This window comes from Psammomys obesus, unplaced genomic scaffold (genome assembly GCF_907164565.1).
Source record: "Psammomys obesus unplaced genomic scaffold, mPsaObe1.curated_primary_1811, whole genome shotgun sequence".
Classification (NCBI taxonomy): Eukaryota; Metazoa; Chordata; class Mammalia; order Rodentia; family Muridae; genus Psammomys; species Psammomys obesus.
In genome coordinates this window covers 8,572,422-8,584,779 of record NW_026590677.1, presented here as the reverse complement: position 1 = coordinate 8,584,779, position 12,358 = coordinate 8,572,422, and positions in this window count along the sequence as shown.

The following is a 12,358-nucleotide window of genomic DNA, read 5'->3' as shown; positions in this document are numbered from 1 at the left end:
TAAAAATATACCTATCACCAATAATGAACTATAAAACTGAAATACTTTAAAATCAATAGCAAAGAATTGATTATGCCAAAGTAAATCCTGAAGTACCATTTTTAAGGTTTTTTTTTTTTTGAAAAGAGGTATTACCAAAATGTTATATAAAGTGTTTTCAACCAAAATTTCTAGGGGAAGAAATTATAGAGGTGTGACAGGCAGTAATAAAATACATTTCCCCTTTAAATTATGTTTTGTATGCCATTGTTACATTCAAAGTTTATTAATTGTTATAATTTCTCTGTATAAATATATGTTAACATGGATACCTACTTGTTAGCATTGCCCATATCTTTTATTCATTCATTACCTTAACCAGTTGGCCAACCTGCCATCCCTTACTCATTTCTTTGAAATATCCTTTTGCTTAAAGAGTGTCATTTAAATTGTAAATTTTAAATGCTTAACCTGCATCTCACTGGTTTGTTATTAGTGTCAACTTGACATAAACTAGGATCACCTGGGAAGAAGAAACTTCATTTGAAAAATTCCTTTCATCAAATTGACATGTGGGCATGCCTCTAGGCAGTTGTCTTACAATGACTGATGACTGAAATGGGGAGGGGGGCAGCCCACAGTTAGTGGCCCCATCCCTAAGCAGGTGGGCTTAGACTGTGGCAGAAAGCTAGGAAAGAGCAACACAAGAAGCAAGCAACTAAACAGCACTCCATCGTGATTTCTGCTCCACATTCCTACCTCCGTTTCCTGCCTTGGGCTCCTGCTTTGGCTTCACTTGCTGATGGATTGTAATTGGGATGTCTAGGTCAAATAAACCTCTTCCTCCACAAGTTGCTTTTGTTCAAGATGTTTTTTCATAACATCAGAAAAGCAGACTAGAACAAGGTGACTGACTGATTAGGATTTCTGTCATCTGGAGAGGTTGAAATGCTGCAAGTCCTGAGCCAAATTTTCTTGGGTTATCTTTAGCCCCCTGAATAGCAATTTATTGCCCTCTGTTGTATATGAGCTAACATTTTTGTAGTCATTACATAAAGCCTTTGGACTGTACAAACAGACCCCTAGTTTCTATGTTCCTATCAAGTGAAAAGCTAAGACTGCAAAAGGATAAAGGCCTATAGGATCTGAGGCCTATAGCTGAGATTTCTGGTTTGTTTTTTTGTTTTTGTTTTTTTGTTTGGAACTTGCCTATGCAATATGCCCACCAAAGTATTTGAAAAGCCTCTTGATTTAAGGTTTCTTTGCTTCTTTGTTCTGTTATTATAAGATGTCATGAAATTCTGTCATGTTGAAACATGGTATCTTGGTGAAACCTGAATCTGTGTTCCTGGGACATGGCCACTCACATTTAGCTTTAGAATAAACTATCTCTTGAAGTCTTTTGGGTTTAGAGCTGATCCTTTCATCAACAGTAACAAGCTTTTAAAATCTGAAAACCCAAGTTGCCTCTGTACTGTGGCATCATGTGGCCATAAGAGCTGACTTCATGGAAAAACCTCTCACATACACAGGGGCCCCTCAGGGGAACTCCAGCTGCTCTGAACATTTCAAACTTCCAAAATAGCGGTGGCTTAAGAGGATCTATATTTGTATTATCACTGAGCAGCAAAAACAGGTGGCTGAGTTATTTGCATACACACATGAACTCTTTATCCACCTCTTGCTTCTCAAATGAAAACAGATCTTTTCTATTTTCTAGTAACAAACAGGATGTAGACTGATAATAACAGTAAAAAGAATTACAGTAGTGATAAGGAACAGAATTGACAAACAGTAAAAAGAAGTAGAAATCTGTTTCTCTCTTTCACATCAGACTCATTTCCTGGGCCCTGTCTTTTCAGTGTCTGTATGGGACTGCATGAGAAGCAGACCTTAGGATCTTGGGGGTGTGGAAGTAGAGAGTCTTAGGGAATAAAAAAGATAAAAGGAACCATTGTCTATCCCAAGTGCTGATCCTCTTCGATAATCTGAGAAGAAAGAGAAAAGAAATTTTAGGACAATAATATACGTTTAGTGTCTCCAGCAGAAACAGAAAGGATTAACAATTGGGAGACAGGGAGGGGAAACTAGGCTCCTGATGAAGTGCTGTTGGGTTAATTGAGAACCTAAGCTTACTGATAACACAGACTTCACTGAACAAAGAAAGTACTGACATGCATTTAACTTACCAGGTAGTCCCAGCCTTCTTTTTCACCTGAGTGTTGTCTCCCTGTTGCCTTGGTGGCAGAAGCATGTCAAGTAGACTGAAAATGACAGTGCCTGCTTTGGACCTGAAGTGGTTTTAATGAGCTGGTGCTAGCTTAAGGCAGAGCCTAGGATAAAGATCATAGCAGGTCCTGGCCTGTGTTGCTGAGTTTCAAAATACACATATGTAATAAAAATAAAATAAAATAATGACATGTGGCAGCTATCTGGGAAAAATGACTGCACTCAGGTTTGGGCACTGAAAGCAAGATGGCTTCTGGCCCAGGAAAAGAGAAAATGTTCAGGCTCCCTACAAATCAGGGTGAGAATAGGAACCACTTGCAAAATTCTGGAATGGAAAAGGTGGGGGAAATTGATGCTGCAGATGGTCATGTGCTGCAGTTCCAATACCACAGCTAACCCCTCTGTCCATTTTGATTTAGAAAATGGTGGGCGCAAAGAGGATTGCTGGGGGGAGTAAACTGAATCCTGCGTGGGTGCCAACTTCCTTTTGCAGAGGATGTGTGCATATTGAGCACAAACGGGGAAAGAGGAAAGCACACTGAATCCTGTAGGTGAGTATGAGAATGGCTGGTGACTGTAGCTTTCTGGTGGGGGTGAGGAAGCTGATTGTTTCCTAGACTGCATTCCCTACAATTTTGACCCTCCACCTTGTTCCTCTTAGAATACACACACACACAGTGGCTTAGAGCAAAGGATTATTTCTCGCTTCCCTCACAAGCCCAAGATGTATTAGTAAGGGTCAGGGGCAAAAGAGCTCTGCTCCCCTCCCCACCATTTATTAGGGACATGAATAATAGAGGCTCACAACCTGGATTATTATTGACCACTGTGGCAGGGGAGACCATCATGAAAATCTCTTTCTCACTACATAATAGTCTAAAGAGAGCCTGTTACTACTACTACTCACAGAATTTTTAGCTAAAACTAAAATTTCACTTAACACCAGTGTCTAGAGGGTAGGGAATCCACAAAATTCAGCTTTTTGTGTAGGAGAGGTAAACTATAAAGTGACAAAAAAAATCCATACAAATTCAAGGAGAAACATTTTTTCTAATACATTAAAGAAAAAAAAAACCCTGAAAATTATGCGTCTATAAAATAAGTAAAATATGCCTTTTACTCATGTGTTCCCCCTCCTCCTTCCCTCATTCTCATGCCATGTTCGGAGCTGCTCATGTCTCCAGGTCTGTCTTTTAAGGCTATATTGCAGCCTGCTTGTGTGCTGGTGGGGCTGTAATTCCTTCTAGAATGAAGTTAGGTTTCTGGGCACATGTGCCAGGTTTATAATAAGAAAGGGTAAGTCCAGCCCCTTAGCATTCGAAGGTGGCACTCTTACAGGGAGCACATTCCAATGTCGAAATCCTCTGTGTGGCAGTTCTACCCTTTTGTGCTCCAGCCTTCAGGAGGCATCAGGGCTGACAGCTGGGTGTTCCACACTGATCTATCTGGAGGATGTATTCACTGATCATCCAAACACGTTGCTCTTCTCCTCGTTGCCCTTTTTTCTTTGGGAGTTGTTTTACAGGGGATGAGAAATGCCCCAAAAACCCATTAGAAACGATGATTGGAACTTTAGATCAACTAAAGACAATGGTTGTAACATTTACATAGATCACTAAATGCCAACATATAGTGTGCCATATGCACACGATTTTCCATCTTCAATAGATGAAGTCAGAGAGGGAGAAAAGATCTCACTGGGTCTTAAAGTTTCTGATGAGTGTGGAGCTGGGTATCTCATTCTAAATCTATAGAGCTCAAAGTTTATATGCTTAAATGTGCTTTTAAACATAGAATTTAAATTAAGCTTGAGAAAAACACATTAAACAAATATGATTATTACTGTCTTCTATTTTTAACTCCCAAATGAAAAATATTATAATATTGTTTCTTTGCCTATACAAAATCCACCATATAATTTATTCTGGAATATAGAAATGGCATGGAAGATCCTATCTGGGCTTCTTTTCTTCTTGTCATAGCATATTCAGAGAAGCAGTGATTCTCAATCTGTGGGTCATGACCCCTTTGGGCAGGTGAATGACTGTTTCACAGAGGTCACCTAAGACCATGGAAAACACATATTTACAACATTTCACAGTTGGTATAAAATTTCAGTCTAGCCTGTAATGAGTGTTTGCTTTAAGTAGCAGCTAGAACCAATAACTGTAAACAAAACAAAACAGTTTTGCTATGCTATAAGGCAAGAAATTACACCCCCTATCCTGCTTACTTCCTCTTCATTACAATGGTGGACAGGCCCTAAGTCAAAATCAGTCACTTAGAGAAGGAGGATGGGCCAAGAGAAGAAACTTGGCACATCTCTTTCCAGTGGAGGGTCATCTAAAGTTGGTGCAAGCTGAACAGAGGGGCTTAACCCTAAATCAAGTTTGGAAGGCCCTTTATTATTTGGTAGTGGGCATTCAAATCACATAAGACTCAACTTGTAAATAAAAGTAATTGTACAGCTATTTGGAAGACAGAAAAGTCATGAGCCTGAGAAAAAATTAAATTTAAATGTATTACATTAGACAAATTTAAAGCTGCACTTTGATGATATCTTCTCCCCAGTATTTTTGGTCAATATATTGACTATATTTGTTTTTTATAGTGTCTGCCACATGCCATGCTCCTATAGATGAATACTATTAGTGATTTAACTATGACTTTGCTGTTTCAACTTTCTGTTGTTTACTGTTTGCCTGCTATACTGTTTGTCTGTTTGCCTGTTTTTCCATCTTACTTTTTATGGTTCTAGGGATTGAATTCAGGGCCTTGAACATGGTAGGCAAGCATCATATCACTTCCATCATCTTTCCATCATTTTATTTTGAATTCTTCTGGATGCTTTTAATTATACATTAAAAACAACCCTGAACTCCATGTCTGGTAAAATATCCCAGGCCAGGGATTCCTTTTAATTTGAGGATTTAATTCATATGGATTATTGACATATTATAGGTTTATTTCTGCCTTTGGGGTTCTTTTTGTTTGTTTGCTTGTTTTTTGGCCATGTATTTTCTTTGCATCTGTCCATTCCCTCCTTTTCTTGCCTATTGCACCAATAGAATTTTCTTTGAAAATTTGAAAGTTTTTTTTTTCTTTCTTTTTATGGTTTTTCAAGTCAGGATGTCTCTTTGTAGAAACCTCCCTTCCCCCTCCCCTTTTATTTCAAAATTAGGAAGATAACAAAAAAAGCACAACCTAGACTATCTCTCAACTCTATATTCTTTCTAATATAGATGTTTAAGTTACATTATATTTTAGAATATATATTATTACATGTTATATATGATATGAAATTAGATACTTCCATAAGAAATCAAATTATAAGTTCAGTTAATTATATATTTAAAAATATATCATTTGGTATAACCTATTGTGGGACTCCTAACAATAGGAGCGGGGGCTGTCTTTGAATCTTTTGCTTGCTTATAGGGCCCTTTTTCCCTATTCTTAATATAAAGTGAGGTACCTAGTCTTATTATAACTTGATTTATATGCCATGACGAGTTGATACCTCTGGGTTGATATCTCCCTTTAGAGGAAGAGTGGATCTGGAGGAAAGAGGGGGGTATTGAAGTGTCAGTGAGAGGAGGGAAGGGAAACTGCAGTCAGAAAGTATTGTATGAGAAAAGGATTATATATATTGATTCTAGGATATTTTAAACTAAATCTTACCTTAAAAATTAATTTCAATGACAAAAAATTAAAAAAGATAAAGAATCTCTCCAATACTTTGAGACAGAATCTTTTTATGTAGGCCAGATGTGAGCCTGAAGGCTTCTTAGTGCTGGCCTTATATGCATGAACCATTACACCTGGATTTCTTCAATTCTTCGTGGATCTTTACAGATCCTTAGTCTGGAGACCTCAAGTTGAGAGGTTATCTCTCAAGTTGAGAGCTGTATCTCTTGGGGATACAGCCTTCACACTTTACCATTTGGTGAGGAAAAAAGAAGAGAAAATAATTTCTAAACACTTATTCTGTGCCAAAAATATACCTTTGACAAAGTAAAGCATATTGTTTTGTCTTTGTTTGATATGTTTTTGAGGGAGGGTCTCACTGTGTAACCCTGGCTTCTCACTCTATAGACAGACCAGGCTGGCCTTGAACTCACAGAGATCTGCCTGCTTCTGCCTCTTGAGTACTGTGATTAAAGTGTGCACCACCACTGCCCCAGAATAAGCCTTACATTTAATGGCAATCTTGTTTTTGTTGTTGTTGTTGTTTTTTTTTTTTTTTTTTTTTTTTGTAATTGTACTTTAAGGATAATCTGAACAATTTTACATTAATCTTTCCCAATCTACATATATTCTCCTGAATAGAACACCAGAACACAGGATTGTTTGTGTTTCTGTTGAGTTAATGATTAATGACATCATTGTTAGTGACAATAATGTATAACAAAAGCTTTTATTTTGGGCCTATCATGTTTACTAAGAGCTGAATGTCATGGGAGTAAATCAATTTTTACAACTTCCTTTGACTTTAGAAGCCAACTGGCTAGATAAAACCATATTATCTATGTAATTTCAATATAGTGAAACTTGCTAAATTGGGGTTCAGGTAAGAATTTAGAAATTATAACTAATTTTTTTAATGAACACGTTGGTTCAATTTAGGGCCTAATAAAGTAACTGAGGTCTTTCCTGACTATTCATTGGAACTTGAAAAAAGAAGAAACAAAGTATCTAAAATCACAAGAAAGTACCTGTAAGTTAAACTATATTGTCTGGCATTGAAATATTAACATCCATTGGGAGGGGATGAGGTAGGGGGCTATAGCTAGGATACAAAGTGAATACATTGTACTTAATAAAAAAGAAATATTAATATTCATGATATTTTACTTATATCTCCTTTCATTTTCAAAATTATAATTCATTGACAAAATGAAGTCACATGTCTCTGGATAGGAATGGAGGCACTGAAAAACAGCAAGAGTTCATGTCAGGGTTCAAAGGTCATTTTAGTAGTAGAAACATGTAGGATGCAAGAAACACTTCTATGGTTCAGGGAAGCTAAGTGTACCGATTCTTAGCAAAGAGTCACCTACTCAGAGAGTTGGGAGGAAAGAACAAGGATCTAAACATATGTGATTTCAGAAAATGAGCAACTTATTCCTAACTACCATAGACAGCCAATCACTGCAGGGATCATCCCAGGCTTTTGTGCCTGATAATATTATAGGTTGGTTTGTCTAACTAGCAGAAAAAAGAAAATAATCAATCAATAACATTGAAATAGATTTTCCAACAGTGTGCAATTTATTTAAGGGGTTTTGTTTTTGTTTCGAGACAGGGTTTCTCTGTGTAGTCTTGGCTGTCCTGGACTCACTTTGTAGACCAGGATGGCTTTGAACTCACAGAGATCGCCTGCCTCTGCCCCCCTGAGTGCTGAGATTACAGGTGTGCTACACCGTGCCACTTAAAGTTTTGTTTGTTTATTTATTTATTTATTTATTTATTTTTAGACACGGTCTCATTATTTAGACCTGGCTAGCCTGGTATTTTCTATATGAGCCAGGTAGGCCTCAAATTTACAGAGATCCTCCTGCCTCTGCCTCTTGAGTGCTGGGATTAAAAGCATGCACCACCACATCTGGCTGATTTATTTTATTTTTAATTATGTATATGCATGTGTGTTTGTATTTGAGTATGAACATATGAGTACAGGTGGCTATGGAGACAAGATGAGGGTATTAAGACTCCCTGGAACTAGAATTACAGATGGTTTTAAGTCTTCTGTCATGGGTGTGGGAACTGAACTCAGGTCTTTTGCAAGAGCTGTATGAACTCATACTGCTGAGCCATCCCTCTAGTCCTTAAAAGCAATTTTAAAATGTAATATATCTTACATGCTTAAGCATGTGAGATAAACCCCACTCCTGGTAGGCATCTCATCCAAACAAATCCTGTAGCACTAGTTTTTAAAACTCTACTTTATTTGGGGTATTCACACCAAATATCTCCTTTCCACCAACTTCCCAACCGTAGGTAGGAGAGAAGTCAGTGGGGAGAGGGGCACAGACTCCTTTACTTCTCCTGGCTGTTTAGGGTCCATGGGTGTTTGGGGAATATACCAATCTCTTGTCAACAGTAAACACAGCCAACAGTCTCTTCCAAGCCACTGCACCCCAAGCTGTTTCTCTCCACCCATCTGACTCTGGTCTCTTCTCACTGCTACTTGCCACAGGCCACTACTGCATACCACCCCTTCTCTTTCTCGGCTATCAAATTTATATCCTCAGTCTTAGACCACACCCCTCTCTGCCTCACAAGGCATTAAGTAGGCCATTACCAGCTGGCAAAATCCACATCCCCACAACCAAACAATTAACAGCTGTGGACAAACTATAGCCCAACTAAAACCCCATACTTGAGATTAAAACAAAAACGTATTTACATAACATAACTGAGTTCACAAAGAAACCAAAACTTCCATTATAAAATCCTGTACATCTTTTGGGATGTATTATGAGTATCATTTATATAATATTTCCTGAACTGGATTAAAGTCCTTCTTAAGAACTCATCTGGTTGTTGTAACTCTAGATCCCAAAGAGGATGTGAAGACAAAGGGTCTCCAAACCTGCCCATATAGTCATCCTTCTATCAATTTAGAATTTGCACTTGATCCTAGCAGAAAGTCCAAGAAGTGATATCAATTCATAATTTGAATTATTTTAAGCCATCTGAGCCAAAAAATTCACTTAACTAAATGAGGCACTTACTATGATATACAAATACCATACTTCATTCATTGAGCAATTTACATGTTCTATGAACCAGGGTTAAAGAGTGATGGCAATTAGGTAATCAATAAGGTGCATAAAATTATCAACAAACCCCTTTATTGTTTATGCAGGCTTCTCTGCTACTCTTCCTCTGTTCCTGTAGTGGTTTGAATAAGTATGTCCCCACAGAGTCATGTATTTGAATGCTTGGTACATAGGGAGGGGTACTATTAGGAGGTGTGGCCTTGTTGATTATTAGATATAATATTTAGATATTATAAATGTCCAATTTTTAATTAACAGGCTGGTTCACTTTCGGACCTATTAAAGTACCTTAGGTGTTTACTGAATGTTCATTAGAACTTAGAAAAAGATACAACGTATCCAAAATAACAAGATTGAAGTATCTAGTAACAAAGAAATAATGTATGTAAAATAATACTTTAAATCCCAGCAGTCAGGAGGCAGAAGCAGGCAGATCTCTGAGTTTGAGGCTAGCCTGATCTATAAAGTGAGTTCCAGGACAGCTAGGGCTACAAAAAGAAACTGTCTCAAAACAAACAAACAACCGACAAAACAATATTTACTTTGTCTAAGGCATATTTTTGGCACAGCATGAGGGTTCTCCTTTCTCCCTTACCAAAAGATATATGGGTCACTGTGGAGGCAGGATTTGAGGTCTCCAATGTCAAGGTATGCTCAGTGAGATATAGTCTTCTCCTTGCTGCCTGCAGATCCAGATGTAGAACTGTCAGCTCCTTCTTCAGCACCATGTCTGCCTGCATGCCATCATGCTTCCAGTCATGAGAATAATGGACTAAATCTCTGAAACTGTAAGACAGCCCCAGTTAAATGTTTTCCTTTGTAAGAGTTGTGGTCATGGTGTCTCTTCACAGCAATGGAAACTCTAGCTAAGACAGTCCCTTAACCAAACACAACTGGAATTTTGGGAAGACTAATTAATACAGAGTGTATCTAGTCATTGCACAATGGTCATACTGCAACTAGGTTCTACTATTGTCTGACACATATAACTGATGACCTAAAAGCGTGTTCAGGCAAGTAACTTAGTACCCATTACAAAAGGGGTGACAGTGATGGTAGGAAATAATTTTAAGAATTTATATCTAAGGTTGCATATAGTGAGGAATTCCTTTAGTCCCAAAACTTAGAGGCAGAGACAGGCATACATCTGTGATTTTAAGGCTGTCCTAGTTAGGATTACTACTGCTGTGATGAAACATCATTTAAAGGAAGTCAGGATAGGAACTTTAAGCAGGGCAGTAATCTGGAGGCAGGGGCTGATGCACAGAACCATGGAAGGTGCTGCTTACGCGTGCTATTCATGGCTTGCTCAGACTGCTTTCTATTTAAAACATTTTAAAATTTACTCTTTCTCAGCAGGGTGTGGTGGCACACACCTTTAATCCAAGCACTCAGGGAGGCAGAGGCAGGCAGATCTCTGTGAGTTCCATATTAAGCCTTTAGCTTTAGCTTTACTTTCCTTGTCCACTATTACTTGTAAAAAAAAAAAAAAACCATAAAGAATATTAACTATTTATACTATGGATATGCTATGGACATGACCATGGTATAGATATATTAACAGGTTATTTATGTCTCACAATTGCCTCCATGTTGTTTCATCATGACAATATTTAAAGATTTATTTACTTAAATCTCTTCATTATTTTGATGGGCACTTTGCCCATAATCTAATATTCAGAAAGGGCAGATCTGAGTTAAGCATATTAAAACCTGTTTTAGGGAAGCACGCTTTGGTTTCATCAATGAATCAACCATTAGTCCATTTAGATTGTACTTTGTAGTAAAATGTAATGCAAAATAAGAATCTAAAATCACTGCTAGAAATATTTTCTCAAAATGTTGACTATTATTCTTTCATTGATTCAAATGTATTAATTCAAACATTTACATTATTGTATTTTGTTGGCTCAAATCCCATTTTAGTGAGTGCCATTTTATACTGAACTTTGCTATGCAGCAACTCCTTACTTTAAAAAGATTTATGTGTGTTTTGCATTCATGTAGGTGTAGTCTTCAGAACTGAAATTGTGAATGGTGTGAGCCACTGTATGGGTACCTGCGATCAAACCCAGGTCCACTGCAAGAGCAAGTACTCTCAACTGCTGAGCTGTATCTCTAGGACCCTCCTTACCTTTTTTTTCCAGGATTTTTTCCATTGGACTCCCATAGGACAATTTACTTCCATTCATTCATTTTAAAACAATGAAAAAGATCATGAATTTGAAATTAAGCGAGGGGTATATGGGAGGGTTTGAAGAAAGAAAAATGGGAAATGATGTGATTATGGTCGCCAAAATCTTTTAAAAATAGAGAAATGTAATCCCAACAAAGTCTTTTTCATATTAATCTGAGACCAAATCACTTAAACTATATATTCTGACCTTTATTAAAATATGCGTGCTCGTAATTCTATGGGTATATGAAAAAATAGTAATTATGGCTATTTCATGTATGTTAAACATCTCTGCGTTGCACCTCACCTCCTCCATCCAGCTCTCTCCTTGCTCTGTGTTCCCCAGGCTTCACAATATAGACATCTTCCTTCTGACTTTTCTTGGCAAAAGGAGACTATATTGCCATGATACAGAAGTGAAAAACTGAGGTTAGCCATTTTTCCTTTGCATTTTTTTTCAGGATTCATATATACACAATAACGCTGTCAGATGGTCCTTTTTTCATACACCTTTGCCCCATTCCCCCTTTACCTCTTTTGCCTAGGGGTAGTAAACCCCATGTGATGAGCTAAATTGTAAACCATTCTCCCTTCATGTGGCCTTCCCAACTCATGATGCAGTTGTATTAGATAATAGGGTCTTTATAGAAATAATTAAGTCTAAGTAAGGTCACCATAGCAAGCCCTAATCCAATGACTGGGTCCTTGTAAGAAACTTGAAAATAAATGAAGACACAAGGAGATGGTCATGACTTCAGAAAGGCCAACTCTTTCAGCACCATGAACATTTATGCTGTAAAACTAGGAAATTCATTCACCAGTTGTAGCATTTTGAACAATATATCCCATGACTTTGCTAATAACTTCAGAAAACACTGAAGGACTCTGATCCTATAGAATTTGATTCTCACTTCCTATTTGCCCTTAATCACATTTTCCTAAACGAAAACAAAAACCACAGAATACTTTTCTCACTGAAGCATAAAAGCATCCCCACTCCCAGGAGGGGGGGGGGCAATTTTCCAGGTTAAGATTAAATGTTAAATGTTTCTGTAAGAAATATTACATAGGGTATGCTTCTTATGGTAAGAAAGATTAAAACTTTGAGCTTAGACCTGGACATAGTTCTCAAAAGAATAAAAATAAGGGGAAGTTAAGAATACTTATCCTGGTATATACATGCCCAAAT